Genomic DNA, 13414 nt, shown 5'->3' with positions numbered 1-13414 from the left:
AGGAGCTGTCATTTACATAATATTTGCAACACCCTTTATGTATAATCCTAAATGACTCTTAGAGGTACCATTATTGTCCCCATTTTATAGATTAGGACACTGGGGCTCACAGAGGATATGTAACTCAGGTTACACAGCTAATAAATTATTGTGAGGGATTTGAATCCAGATCTCCAGAATCAGCATTAACATACTGGTTTGCCAACTTCTCAGTCTGGTACTTTTCCACTGGGCCAAGCAGAATGTTATGCTGTTAATATCTTCAACCCTCTTTTCATTGGAGTTTCTCTTTTGTGAATGTCTTCTGCAAGCAAACTGAATCCCATCTCTCCAAATCTCTATCTTCACCTCATCCTGTTAGACTGTTAATTATCTTTTTGCTCTGATTCATTCTTTGCCGCAGTTTGAGTCTGTAATTAAATTCTCATTTGAATTATACTGGAGCCTTCTTTTAGTGTTGGTTTTTGTATTTAATATGCCATTTATTTAGGCAATTACTGCTTAACACTAGGCAGGTAACTACTCAGAGTCTGAAGTAATTTCTCACAGAGTGGCCATGTTCCAAGGAAACAGAAAATACACAGAAATCTGGGACATGTTTTCTTCCAGGAAGGAAATAGTAGGGTAAGAAAGGGCAACTGGCCTTGGGATGAAATAGGAACTTAGAACTTGTCTTTGGTCAGATTTAATCTCTGCTTAAATATGAATAAAGTTATAGATCTAGGCTAGAGATATACGGAAAGTGGATCAAGATCCCAGAAATGGAATTATTAACAATCAGACAGGAAGAGACCCAAGAAGATGTGACTCTTCTGAGTGTCAGTTTCCTTACCTATAAAATGAGGAGAATGAGTGGAATGAGTTATAAGTTGATTTCTCTTTCTTTCTTTTGGCAAGACAACTGGGTTCAACAGGATCACACAGAGTCACACAACTAGTAAGCATGAAGTGTCTGAGACTGGATTTGAACTCCTGACTCTGGGGGCCATTGCTCTATCCACTGCATCAACTAGCTGTCCCTCTATATTCAATAAAATATTTATTGATCTGGTTTCACTGGAATCATAGTTCAATTGTCTTTACACATATCATCCCCTTTCCCCCATTTTTAAAGTACTCTTCTTTTAATCTATGCTTCATAGGCTCCCCTTTGGGCTTCAAAGTCCAGCTCAGGGTTCTAGCCCTTTCCTGATTCCCCCAGTTATTAACTTCTTGGAATTATCTTTTATTACTTTGTACATATTCCCATCCCTACATGTTGTATTTCTTTTCCCCTTCTTTATTTTGACTCTTCCCTCCCAAGTAGAGAGAAAGTTCTTTGAAGGCAGGAAGTTTTGTGTTAACTCTTCATCTTCCATACTTAGCAAAATACCTTGCACTCAATCAACAACTGCTTGATAAATGTTTGTTGAAGCACTAAATTGAGCAAGCTGTTAATGAGGGGAAATAATCTATAGAATGATGAATTGAAAAAAAAAAGCCTATTCCAATCACCTCATTTTTTTTCCTAAGGCATTTGGGGTGAAGTGACTTGCCCAGGGTCACACAGCTAGAAAATGTTAAGTGTCTGAGATCAGATTTGAACTCAGCTCCTCCTGACTTTAGGGCTGGTGCTCTCCCCACTGTGCTATCTAGCTGCCCCCAATTACCTCATTTTACAAAGAAGGAAACTGAGACTGAGGGCTGTTAATGTGGCTTGCTCACATCATGAGATTTACCAGTGGCATAAATGAAAACAGAATTCAGGTCTCTTGGCCCAATTACTAGTGCCTTCCATCACCTCAACCCGCTACTGTTCAGAATGAAAGTGGAGACGAATTGAACAATTTCCGTTCTTTGAATCCAATTTGATGAACATGAACATCAACTTTGTACAGATCATTGGGTATTGGTAGAGATTCAAAATTCCGATTAAATGTGGTCTCTGCTCTTATGGAACCGTTTCCTGGAAGCATTAAGAAGGATGAGGGTAGCCCACATTATCTGGAAAAAAAGGAAATGAGATCAGATGATGCTTCACCTCCTTACCTCATTCAGCTATCTACCCAGTCCATCTGCCTCCTCTTGCTGGGGCAAATACTTTCTCCCAGCCCTATTTTCTACCATATTTCCCGGTCTACCATACCCTTATATACTTATATAGGATCTCTTCACCTATTAGAATGTAAGTTCTCCAGAGGGAAAGATTGCTTGTCCGTGTTTCTGTCTCTTCTGTCTTCCTTCTGTTTCCTCTCTCTCTCTCTCTCTCTCTCTCTCTCTCTCTCACTCACTTTGTTCCTCTGTCTATTTCTCTATCTCTCTCTCATATTTTTATTCTCAGAACTAAGCACAGTGCCTAATACTAGTAAAGTGCTTAATGAATGATTTTCATTCATTTATTCATGCACTCATCAGGCTGGAAATGTATGTGGAAAGACAATGGCAAGGACTGAATGTTAGGCAGAAAATTATTCAGGATGCAATGGGGAACCATTGCAGGTGGTTAAGCAGTGATATGGCATGAGCTGATCTGTGGATAAAGATTAATCTGGCAGCCTGTCTGTGACAGTTGGATGGAGGTGGGAGAAAATGGAGGCTGAGTTCTTTAATTAATGTTCAACAGTAGAGAAAACATCCTTTTTCTATACCCATTTCTCAAGCTGTTTGGAAGAAAAGTCACTGAGTGAGCACCCCAATCCAGAATAAGATTTAATTCTCTGATTTTAATTCTTTGAATATTCTTCAGCTCAGCTTCTTTGTAATTTAATTCTGCCCTGGAGATCAATATTTTCTTCAAGTGTGGTTGTTTTTTGCTTAATCTAGTACCTTTGTGATAACTTCATCCTTTCTTAGGACTCCCAATTAAGAGGATACTTTTTGTTCTAGTCTTTAAAAGATATGATGATGATGATGATGATGATGGAGACAGACAGACACACGGAAATAATCAGAGAGAAACAGAGAGAAAAGAGACATAGAGAGATACACACACAGAGAGACAGAGATATAGAAACAGGAAGAAATAGAGTTTGAGAACAGAGAATGAGAAGAAAAAGAGAAGGTGAGTGAGAGACTGGAACAATACTGATCAGATGAGAACAAATGAGATTTGACACAGGGGATCCAAAGGAAGATTAGAAAAAACCAACAGTGTTTTAATTAATCTCCTGATAGAATTATCTCACATTATTTGTTATTACCCCATGAAAGATAGTCTTGCAAAGAAATTTCTGGCCCCAGGACATAATTCTTTCCCTGCGGTGGTTCTTTGATGAACATGAAAACCCCTTTCCTCAGACTGCCAGAGGCATTCAAACACTCAAGGGGAAAATCATTATGGATAAAACTCATGCAAACACATTTAAAAACTGAACAAGAAAGGAAGAATTGGTGAATGGAGTTATCACTTCAAATGAGCCTGACACAGGAAGCAAACTGCTTCCTATTGCTTAGCAGTATATGTCTGATAATGACTGACATCATCAGTGCACAGCACAGCAATACTAACGAGAGGGAGGCCTTATACTGTTGTGGAGGGAGCCCTGACTTTGGAGTCCAATACTTTCTTTTTCTGCACCTTACTGCCTCTGTAACCTGAGGCATGACTTTGGGCTTCAGTTTCTCCATCTATAAAATGGGAGCATTAGATTATTTTGAAACCAAAGTTCCATCCTTCTCTGATCCTCTATTTTCATAATTCTTTACAAACATCATCTCATTTGATTTTTATGAATTGTTAGAAGACAATATACCAATACAATTATAATAGCTAGGGGCCTCAGTTAGAAACATCTGTAACATTTAGACAGAGATTTGATTCTCTTTCCTAATCTAAATTTATGCTTTTCTCTAATTCTGAGCAAGAATTCTAGGCAAGGGCCACCATGTTCTGTCCATACTTGTTGATTTGACTTTAATTTCTCTTTTTATTCTCTTCCTTCCATTTCTCTCTTTGACCCATAGATCTCTCCAGACCAGTCTAAACAAGAGTAGGGTCACTGTTCCCACTTGTTAAACCTGCTTATTTCTGGTTCTTGAAGTTTCCACTCCTCAGTCAGAGTCCTCATTGGTAGAGGCACTTTCCATTTCTTCAAATTTCTCTTTCTAATGTAGAGATCCAGTCTTCCCCCATAGTCCTATCTTTATGGCTTAGCCAGGGCTTTTTCTTCAGCTACTGTGGTCAAAAACATGTCCTAGGTTTAAGAGACTTCAGAGATCATCCAGTTCAATCCTCTTACCTTAAAGGGGAAGGACTGAGATCTGGAGAGGGGAAAGTAGTAAGTTCAGTGACTTGAGCAAAATCATGAAGGTAGGAAATGGCAGATTCCAGATTTGAAACCTATTCCTCTGAGTCCATTTGTGGGGCTCTTTCTACTGCAACATGCTGCCTTAATGAAGAAACTAAAGAGCAGAGAGATAAGGGTATGTGACTAAGGTTATACTCCTGCCCCTGATGTGAACAAAGTCTCAACTTCAAGTCCATCATTCTTGACCCTAAACCTCTTTGTCTTCTGCAATTATTCTGTTGATCAACTTTTCCAGGTCAGCTAGTCTGGTTCTCTGCTGAACAATGTTCAATCTATTGAACATACTTGAACATCTACCAGGGTGATGGGAGATCTCAAAGTTTATCTTCTTCCTTCAGGTCCTTCTAGAACCCAGCATCAGTTCCCTGTAATTCCCAGGGCTGGAAATGGAGTGGATTTGAGTGGAGAGTCAATATCCGATCTGACACAGAGAGTACATGCTCCCTATACCAAAGTATTCCATGATATCATGGAGGATCATCTGCACTAATTTAAAAGGGATAGACCATATCTGTTATATATACATATGTGGATAAATATACATTATACATACAGGTGTGTATGTATATAATTTGAAGAGAGCACTAATAGCATTTCTTACAAGAGATGACTCTTGGTTTGAACCTTGAAAGGTTCTAGACAATACAAAAGCACCGAGATAGTACAATGAACCTAGAGTCAGAGAGCTTTGAGTTCAAATCCAGCCTCAGATGCTTACTAGCTATATAATCTTGGGCATGCCATTTAACTATCATCTACCTCAGTTTCCTTATCTGTAATATGGGGATATAAAAGTATTTAGTTCCTAGGATTGTTCTGACTATCAGATTAGATAATACTTGTGAAACTCTTTGCAAATCTTAAAGTGGTATGCACATGCTGGCTATTATTATTAAGAGAGAGAAGGGAGGACTTTTTTTTTTAAATCATGATAGCTATTCATACTGGGAAAAGCAAGACAGATGAAGGATATCCATTGGCCAGATTATGGCATACAGTTGAAGAAGTCCTGAAATCATTCTATTATTTTATAAATCTTAGACAGAAAATTAATATGGTTCTTGCTGTTCAATTATTTTCAATCATGTTCAATCATGATCCCATTTGAAGTTTTCTTGGCAAAGATAAGGGAATGGTTTACCATTGCCTTCTCCAGCTCATTTTTCATATTAAAAATTACAGCAAATAGTGTTAAGTGACTGGCCCAGGGTTACCCAACCAGTAAAGTTCTGAGGCCAGATTTGAATTCAGGAAGATTAATCTTCCTGATGCTAGACAGGTACTCTATCTGCTCTAGCCACCTAGATGCCTAGTTTAGATATCCTGGTATCAGAAATAAATAGGAGGAAATCAAGCTTGATCATATTTAGGAATTGTCATGGTGTTTTCTGATTCCAATTAGCTCAATGCTACAAAAAATCCAGCTCTGATGCTACCATTTTTTATGAGACTATAAGCTTGTGAATCATGAAACGATGTGAACCAAAATTTCAGATGACTCAAAAGACAGTGAAAAACACATGGTGAATGTAAGCAGGCTACAGCGAGTTACTAATCATGACTTGCATCTAACAAATGGCATAAAAGACAAAATGATGATGATAATGAAAAATCTGACATTGATATTGTCTTTTAAGGTTTGCATATGTGTCTTATTTGAGTTTCACTACAGGTATGTAGTTATGTCTATCTTACAGATAAAGAAACTGAGGCTTAGAGAAGTGACTTGTCCAGGATTACACAGTTGGCAAGAATCTCAGTTATTTCTAAAGATACGTATGACTGGAAAAAGATAGGGGCTATTTACAGAATGAAAGTGAAAGATAGCAGATGGACAACTCAAGCAGAACACTGGCACCTACACAATCTTCACAGAATCAGAAGAAAGGCTATATAGTGTTTGACAGATCTTTCACAGAAGATTTACAGACATACAGGACAAAAATCACAAAGGGAGAAATGCTATGTCCACACATGAATGAATGAGTGCCTGAAAGAAATTAAATGAATGAAACATTTTTGTAAACCACTTATTATGTGACAGGCACTGTGCTAAGTGCTGGGGATGCAAAATATAAACAAGAAATACACTGAAGCATTGACTTTATTAATTTTTGAAATGGGAGATAAATTAAGGGGTTGAAGCAAGTACTTTTGTCAAAAAGCAAAAGACACTTGGAGAAGGAATTTTATAGTGTTAATCACTGGGATGGCCCCCAACTAAGGAGTCTTTTTTATTATTATTATAGCTTTTTATTTACAAGATATATGCATGGGTAATTTTTCAGCATTGACAATTGCCAAATCTTTTGTTCTAACTTTTCCCCTCGTTCCCCCACCCCCTCCCCCAGATGGCAGGTTGACCAATACATGTTAAACATGTTGAAGTATAAGTTAAATACAATATATGTATACATGTCCAAACAGTAATTTTGCTGTACAAAAAGAACTGGACTCTGAAATAGTGTACAATTAGCCTGTGAAGGAAATCAAAAATGCAGGTGGACAAAAATAGAGGGATTGGGAATTCTATGTAGTCATTCATAGTCATCTCCCAGAGTTCTTTCGTGGGTGTAGCTGGTTCAGTTCATTACTGCTCTATTGGAACTGATTTGGTTCATCTCATTGCTGAAGATGGCCAGGTCCATCAGAATTGATCATCATATAGTATTATTGTTGAAGTATATAATGATCTCCTGGTCCTGCTCATTTCACTAAGCATCAGTTCCTGTAAGTCTCTCCAGGCCTCTCTGTACTTACCCTGCTGGTCATTTCTTACTGAACAATAATATTCCATAACATTCGTATACCACAATTTATTCAGCCATTCTCCAATTGATGGGCATCCACTCAGTTTCTAGTTTCTGGCCACTACAAAGAGGGCTGCCACAAACATTCTTGCACATACAGGTCCACTTCCCTTCTTTAGTATCTCTTTGGGGTATAAGCCCAGTAGTAACACTGCTGGATCAAAGGGTATGCACAGTTTGATAACTTTTTGAGCATAGTTCCAAATTGCTCTCCAGAATGGCTGGATGTATTCACAATTCTACCACCAGTTTTCCCACATCCCCTCCAACATTCTGCATTATCTTTCACTGTCATTCTAGCCAATCTGACAGGTGTGTCCAACTAAGGAATCTTAACTCCACCTATCAGGGAGTAGAGGAATTCTGGGTCTTATGGAGGCACATCCTGAAATATCTGCTAATTCCCTGAGAATTCTGTTGAAGGACCTCTTGTTGTACTAGTTCCAATTCCCAAATTATCCAGCTTACTGAACTCAAACACATTTTTATATTTACTTCCTTCATTGCCCCACTTACAATTGATTCATCTATTGCTTGTCATTTTGCTTCCAAATTCTTCCCTATACTTACTATTTCTGTGACATTTTTTCTTTTAAATCATCTTTATTTCTCTAACTATATGAAGAGAGAGTTGGGCTGGATGATCTTGGAAGCAGTTGTAATATATGATCTTCCCTGACTATTTCTGTCCCTTCTAGTCAAATGGCTAACTTTCATGTCTTAACCAACCATTCACTCTCATACCATGTATCTTATTAGTAATCAAATTTCATCCATTCCATTGCCACAACCTTTCTCGTGTTCACTCCTTTCTCTCCACTTACATGACTTCCATGCTCATCCAGGTCCTCATAAATTTCTCATCTGCTCTATTGCAATGACCTCCTAATTGGTCTTCCTACTTCAGTCTCTCTACTCTCTCTGATCCATCCTCTGTACATATGTCAAAGTGATACTCTGTAGGAAAATGTCCAATAACTTGAGACCTCCGATCCTGAATCTCCAATAACTTCCTTTTCTCTTCAGTTATTCACTCTGAGTCAAATCATCAAGCTCTTGGCTGTGAGTTTTTCCGGGGATGACCCTGTTAGATGATCATTTCTCTGCATTCTGTCCTGAAGTTAAATTTAATTATACAAATGTATCCATAATTTTGTCAAACCTTGTTCTGACACCTTTTTCTCAAATCTTTACAGACAGGGGCCCTGGCATATAATAAAAAAACTATCTCAGGTCCTTTCCTGGACCCCTCATCTATTATGCCATTGTTTTCCTAATGGAGTCTAAGGCACTAAACTACAGAACTACCACTGAGAAAGCTCAATTCTTCATGTGTATAAAGAAATTTGGATTGATTTTTTGTTTTCAAAAAAAATAAGAATGCAGTTTTTCTGCTCACCAGCTAAGCCTTTGTAAGGATATTTTTTTCTTTGTCCAAATCAGAGCTTAAGCAAGTTCAAAGATTAAAAACTCCTGCAGGCTTTCTGATGGCCTCAAATTCCTTGGAGGACAATATCATGAACTTCTGGGATTTTAACTTCTTGCCATGATTTCCTTCCCTTTCTTAGCAATGACAATCCTATAGTCCTACTTCTGCTCCCAGAGCTCTCTGTTTCTTTAGGGAAGGGTTTTCAGTCAGAGGCATAATGAGAAATTTTGGTGATAAGCAGAAAGGAACATGCCCTGCTGGGACCAGGAGCCTGAATGGCAACTTAAAATTACACAATGTAATCATCAATGTAAAAAAAAAAGACAAAAAAAGTAATTTAGGCAAATTTATTTGTGTGGGAAGGTAGCTTCTATGATTCTGAAAGGGCACATTTATAAAATTTTGTCCCCTCTAAGTTCTGGTACCTTGGCTATAAAACACTTGTCATCCCATGCTAGTTACATCTCTGTTTTCAATTCAAGATCCATGGCATCAGAGGAATTGAAATTTGGCTGCATTTTTAAAGATAGTGATATCAGAAATTCACACATAGAAGAGGACAATGGTTAGAGAAAAGTAGACACAAAGATTTATTTTTTTCTTAGGAACTTTATAAACACCAGTAAATAAACACATAGAAAGAATAGAATTCAAGATTACATATGAAACTGTAAAACTTTGGTACATAAAACTTATACACAGATATGTATATGTGCATTTATGTGTTTTTTACATGCACATACAGGTACAATATACATATATGTGTGTATACACACACACACACACACACACACACACATATATATATATATATATATATATATATATATATATATATCATGGTAGTAACAAAATTGCTCTGCTAATCTTTGTCCCCTTTTTAGCCTCCTTCTTCATGCATTTTCAAAGTCTTTCATTGGACTTTTATTCTCATTTCTTTATTCTCTTCTTTTGTATAACCATAAGTACTTAGCTTCTCTTCCTATACCATTTCTGAATCCTTCTCTTGTAATAAATTAATATAGTCAAGGCATGCAAATCCATATACGTCATGCTAGAAAGTGTACTTCACTGGCTAGCCCATTGCCTTTCTGCCAAGGGACAAGAGGATTGCGAGATTCATTTTCAATCTTTTGAAGGCATGACTGGTCCCTGCCTCAGAGTTCTGAAATCATTTAAAGCTGGAACAGTGGATATTCAAGTAGAGTTTATAACATGCAAAGGTCTCTTGCAATGTTTTGGTGGATTTCTTTCATATGTTGGATCTTCAAGAAACTTTGGTGTGTAGACCAAGCATCAATAAAGATACTGTGGAGCAAGGAGCATAAAAACTACTCAGTAGCGAAAATGGGGGAAGACCACAAAGGCAGGCCTTGGGCCTTAGGGCACGAAGTGGAGACCCAGGACACTTCTGAATATGGGGAAAGACAAAGACTTCAGAACACTGCTAGACTGATATTGGAGTAAAAGCAGGTCCAGACACAGGAAAAACTTCCATGCAAGTGGCTATTAGATTAGGGATATCCCTAACCATCTGTCCTTTCTATTTTAGCTTCTTATTTCTATTTGCTATTTTTGCTTACTAGGTGCTAATCCTAGTTGTATTGCACCTCGTGCACATGTCAGATTTTCGTTAAGGAGATAAAGTGCCATCAGTACCCTTTAAATTTTGTTCCTGGGGACAAAAGTTCAATGATACCACCTTTATTATGTTTATGACTAAAGACATGTTGCATAAAACTTTAAGTGCTTGGCATAGTAGCCAAAGGTTATTAATTATCATCATAAAAGATGGATTCTGTTAAATGTGACAAGAAGGTCTCCAGTGTGAAAAGAAGATCCTCAGTGGATGAATTCTGGAGGGATATATGTAAGAGTTACATAGGATGAGAATGTAGAAATGGGTATGGACCACACTGGTAAGAGAATTTTCCATCCTGAGATCATGGTCTGCTGACGTAGCCAGCAGGGGATCAGCAGCGTGATATGGAAGCCCCCAAAGTGAATGCAATCTTAAGACTGGCATAGTATTCAGGAATAGGAACGTGAGAATTATTCTGTCCTTATTGGACTTTATCTGGTGTGTTTTGTTCAATTGTGGGCATCATAAATTGAGAACATTGAGTAAGCAGAACTAACCTAAGGGAGCACAATCAAGATGGCCAACAGTCTAGAGATCACTTCAAATGTGGACAAGTTCAAGGAATGAGGGTTGTTGAGTGTGGGGAAAAAATAAGACTTACTAAGGGGTGGTGGATTTTGCAGCTATCTTCAAGTATTTAAAGGGTCATTAAGAGGTAGAGATTAAATTTGTTCTTTTTGGCTTCAGAATGAAGTTAGAACTGAGATCAATGGGAAAAATTGTAAAGAGGCAAATTTAAGCTGCTTTGTCAGAAACCTTACTAACAAACATCCTAGCTATTCTAAAGTAGGAAAGACTGTCTCAGAGAGAAGCAGTTTCCTTATTATTTGGGGTCACCAGGCCAAAAAATAATACATGAGCATTCATTAAATCTATTATAGAGGGAAATCTTTATACAGGTATTGACTATACTAGAAGATTCTTGAGTCCCATTCCAATTCTGGTTCTATGATTTTCAGTCTATGAGGTATTAAATCTTGAACCTACAATAAATAAATAAAAAAAGCCAATCTTCTGTTGCACATAGTAGGATTCCAACAAATGTCTGATGAATGAATGATTAGATCTTGGAGCTTGAGATGGAATTTGGATTGAAGATTGTAATAACATAATAATAACACTGCCAGAAATTTTCTCTGCAATCCAAATGAAAAATAGGTTTATCCAATAAATTCCCAATATTTCATTAATTTCACCCCATTTCTATCCATGGAACTTTTCATGGCCGAAACAGTACTAATGAAAGCTAACATTCATTTTACACATAGGATACTAGGGCAAATTCATCTCTCCTCTCTTAAAAATAATCAGTAAGATTGATGGGAAAATTCTCTTTTCCCTCGAGTAGATGCTCAAGGAGTTTTAAATACTTTTGCATTCCCTTCCTTCCAAAAGGACAAGATTAAATGCTGTTCGGAAAAGGCAAAGTTCCAATAAGAATTTATCTAACTTGCATTGGTAACAGCTGAAAGTCAAAAATGGTTTTGTGTTAATGAGGGAAATCTCAGGAAGACTTTGCTTAAATTTATACTTCTGTAATATAGGATAGATGAAATCCATCTCTGAGAAAGAAAAAAGGTCACCACAGTGCTTTTTTTCCCAACGTGCCTTCAAATGTCACCCAGGGCTCCAGAGTTCTGCATCCTCAACAATTCAGGTCCATTTATTCCCATTATGGTCATGTGACATCTGCATGCAAGTGAAGTACCTAGCCAAGGTGATAGAATTATTTTAACTGATCAATTCCTCTTGAGGAAGTTTGGATTCTTTCTGTTGGCTGAAGAGTACTTAGCAAATCTTTATAGTTCCAAAGAGGACCATAATTTATGCTAACAGGTTAAAGTGAAGGAGCCGTTCTCTGAGCTGGGAGACATCCTCTCTGAGGCTAATGGAAAGCATCAAAGCAGAAGGCGAGCCTTGGGATTTGTTTGGGGAGGACGCATTAGCACTTAGAGAGACATTGGAAACGAGGTTTTAGAAAAAAAAATGAGAAGCAAAAGGCAGCTGGCTGAAGGAACCTGCTCCCTCCCATTTGTTTTCAAGGTCTCAGAAGGGTAATTCTAATAACGGGCACTCTGTCACTTCTGAAGATGCTTTGGTTAGCATAGCCAAGTGTCAGCTAAGAGAAGGTTTCATTTTGTTTTCCAATTTGGACCAGATGTGATTTCTAAATGGTTTATATGCTGAGGAATTGTATTTCTTTCATCTTGTTAAAAAAAAAAACAAACCAAGAGACACCTGGGTAAAATGTTTCCTTTTCTGGGTGATATTCAGCTTCTTTGGATCTAGAACTTTCTGTATTGGATTTATTTATTTAATATTTTTCACTGGTTATATTCAAAACAATTTTTTTTACATTTGTTTCAATTTTTTTTTGAGTTCTAGGTTCTCTCTCTTATCCCACCTGCAATTAAGAAACCACATGTGATGTTATGCAAAACATTTCCATAAAATTCAAATTGTAAAAGAAAACATAGACCCCTCCACCTTAATGAAAATAAAAACCTTCAAGAAAAATTAAGTTTAAAAGAGAGACAGAGAGAGACAGAGAGAGAGAGAGAGAGAGAGATACAGAGTGAGATTGATTGATTGTGATTGTGATTGCGATTGAGATTCTCTGGGTATAGATGGGATTTTTCATCATAAATTCTTCAGGGTAGTTGTAGATGATTGTAGTATTGAGAATAGAAAAGTCATTTACACTGATCATCTCAGAGCATCCCTCTCCCAATATGCCCTCTCTTTTATAACCCCTCCCCCCTTCCCATAACCCATTCCCCTTCCATTTTCCTGCAGGTTAAGACAGATTTCTATACACATATTGAGTATGTTTATTATGTCTTCTTTAAGCCAATTCTGATTTGAATAAGTCAATCATTATCTCCTCCCTTTTCCCCCTCCACTTTAAAAGCTTTTTCTTGCCTTTTTTATGGCAGATAATTTGCATCATTCCACTTTTCTCTTTCCCTTTCTCCTAGTACATTTCTCTCTCATCCCTTAATTTCATCATTTTTAAATTGTTATTCATATTCAATTCATACCTGTTCCCTCTATCTACATATACTCCTTCTAACTGCTATGATAATGAAAAAGTTTGAATGAATTATAAATATCATACTTTCATGTAGGAATGTAAATAGATAAACATTATTAAGTCCCTTATGATATCACTTTCCTGATTATCTCCTTATGCTTCTCCAGAGTCCTGTATTTGAAAATCAAATTTTCTGTTTCAACTCTGATCTTT

Source organism: Sarcophilus harrisii, chromosome 3 (genome assembly GCF_902635505.1).
Source record: "Sarcophilus harrisii chromosome 3, mSarHar1.11, whole genome shotgun sequence".
NCBI lineage: Eukaryota > Metazoa > Chordata > Mammalia > Dasyuromorphia > Dasyuridae > Sarcophilus > Sarcophilus harrisii.
The sequence above is the reverse complement of the archived record's forward strand: the minus strand, read 5'-3'. Positions refer to the sequence as shown.